This window comes from Cryptotermes secundus, unplaced genomic scaffold, assembly GCF_002891405.2.
Source record: "Cryptotermes secundus unplaced genomic scaffold, Csec_1.0 scaffold152, whole genome shotgun sequence".
NCBI lineage: Eukaryota > Metazoa > Arthropoda > Insecta > Blattodea > Kalotermitidae > Cryptotermes > Cryptotermes secundus.
In genome coordinates this window covers 14,432-16,593 of record NW_019720705.1, presented here as the reverse complement: position 1 = coordinate 16,593, position 2,162 = coordinate 14,432, and the positions used below count along the sequence as shown (strand labels likewise).

At 38.3% G+C, this 2,162-nt stretch overlaps 1 protein-coding gene across 4 annotated transcripts in view; it reads right to left on the bottom strand.

Moving 5' to 3' along the window:
• LOC111871536 (pancreatic triacylglycerol lipase) overlaps window positions 1–809 on the bottom strand; it is a 92,267-nt gene extending 91,458 nt beyond the window's left edge. For all 4 annotated transcript variants that reach the window (XM_023864705.2, XM_023864739.2, XM_023864720.2 and 1 more), the window contains exon 1: window positions 641–809. The gene's annotated coding sequence lies outside the window, so the exon portion shown is untranslated. The remainder of the gene's footprint in view (window positions 1–640) is intronic.
• Between the last annotated feature and the right edge of the window lie 1,353 nt (window positions 810–2,162).

Genomic DNA, 2,162 nt, shown 5'->3' with positions numbered 1-2,162 from the left:
TAATAATAATAATAATAATAATAATAATAATAATAATGTATTTATGAAATTGAATATTGTACTTTACCCGGAAATATATTGAGGTTATAATCCAGAATACAAGCTGGCAAATTATTGACTTACTGACCCGTAACATGTTTGAACTGAACAGTTTGAATATTTAATATATCAACAAAGGTAACTTCAGGGGCACGAGGTAGCGTAGTTGGATGAAGCACTATGCTACCAGCCGGAAGGTCGCGGGTTAAAGTCCCGATGAGGTCACTGGATTTTTTCTTTCAATTGACCTAATACTTCCAGCCGCACTATGGCCCTGGGGTCGACTCAGCCTCTAACAGAAATGAGTACCAGGAATATTCTTGGAATATTCTTGGGGGTAAAGGGCGACCGGCGCGTAGGGCTGACAACCGTGCCGCCATCTATGAGCCGATTGTCTAGAAAGTGTGGGAACCTCAACATCTCACAACCCTATGGGACTCCACGGCCTGTTACAGGGATACCGTTACTTTACTTACGTTTTACAAAGGTAACTCCATTAGTATATATTGGAATTATTAAACAAGCAACACTTTGTAACTCGCTGTGTATATAAAATGTAAACTGCAGTTCAGGTTATAAAAGTCAACCCCACGTTACTTACTTCTATGCCATCAGTCACGCATCGCTTATTCGCTGTTCAGGTCTGTCTGGGTGTAAGAACTGAAGTTTCTGTCAGAGTAATTTCAGACGATGATCGATTCACTTCTTTTGTACTTAGAAATCTCTCATGGACTGTTCTGTATATCGTCTATGTCCCACCTTCTGTACTGGTCCACTTCTCGTGGAGAACTGAATAGAGGGAATAGAGCGCGCGAATCGCGTGAGTGATGAAACAACTTTTCGCCCTCCTGGTGGTCACATGTTGAACCTGGAAGTCCCCTGTAGATAATATGACACTAGTTTATAAATAATTAATGTAAAGGTAAATTTGTCAGTGTGCTTAATGAAGTTGTATCAGATAGTGGATACATAACTTCATGTTTTAACTTCGGAACAACATGGAGGTGAGTAGTCAGCCTCACGGCCCGGCCGCTTTCCTCCTGGCACTCATTGGACAGGAGGCTGGGTGAATTACAGCGCCGTTCTGGACGGTTGTAGGAAATCTCCCGCGATTAAAACCCCGATTTCCCTTGTTACACATTCAGTAACTTAGTCACTATACTGACTGAGCTATTTAGGTTCCTAATAGGGCTACTGTCACATGTACCATTCAAATGACCACAATTTAAAATGTTGACTGATAAATGTGGCAAATTACAGAATATGCATAACATATGTATCAGGCTCACACGTATCCATACTACCGTATTTACGCATGTATAGGCCGCACATTTTTTGCCAAAAATTCAAGACGAAAACTGGGGTGCGGCTTATATTCGAAATATTCGAAATCACAATTCATTAAAAAATATATATATTCATAATTAGTAACTCCTGAAAAAGACGAAAACTGAAATTATTTTTTCTATAATTTCTGTCTGAAAATTGTGCTGCGGCCTATACACGCACGCGGCCTATACATGCGTAAATACGGTAATTCCATAATTAAAAATTAACAACACTCTCCAGTCTACAATTTATAGATGACCAGTTGAGCAATAATTACAATCTAAACTTCTAAGATTAAAGAGACATTCATGTTTACAACCTTATAAATGTGGTTTCAAATTAAGCCTCCGTACCAGAGGTGTTAGAGATGTGGCGACGGAACACAAAATTATGTTTATGCCAGGCAAATTTTTATTTATGTCAGTGTCCATTATGCATGTAAATGTATCAGTACTGTATATAATAACCGACATTCCTTGTATAAAGGAAAGGAAAAGCCATCAGTTTTTTCCAGGACTACTTTATTATTATTGTTGTTGTTGTTGTTGTTGTTGTTGGAGTATCCATTAATTGCGTTAATTTCTGCAATTTGAAGGCGTGAAGTACAGGTTTTCAAAGGCGGTACGTCGACAACAAAATTTTAAAAGCTTATATCCGGTTGCCATTATTGTTTTACTCTCAATTTTCATTCACTTAGAGAAAACGCATATGAGTATGTTATTATATGAACACACAAACGTATACGTCTTTAGCCTAGAACATTCTCTTCTCTTTTAGTGCCACCCACACACATA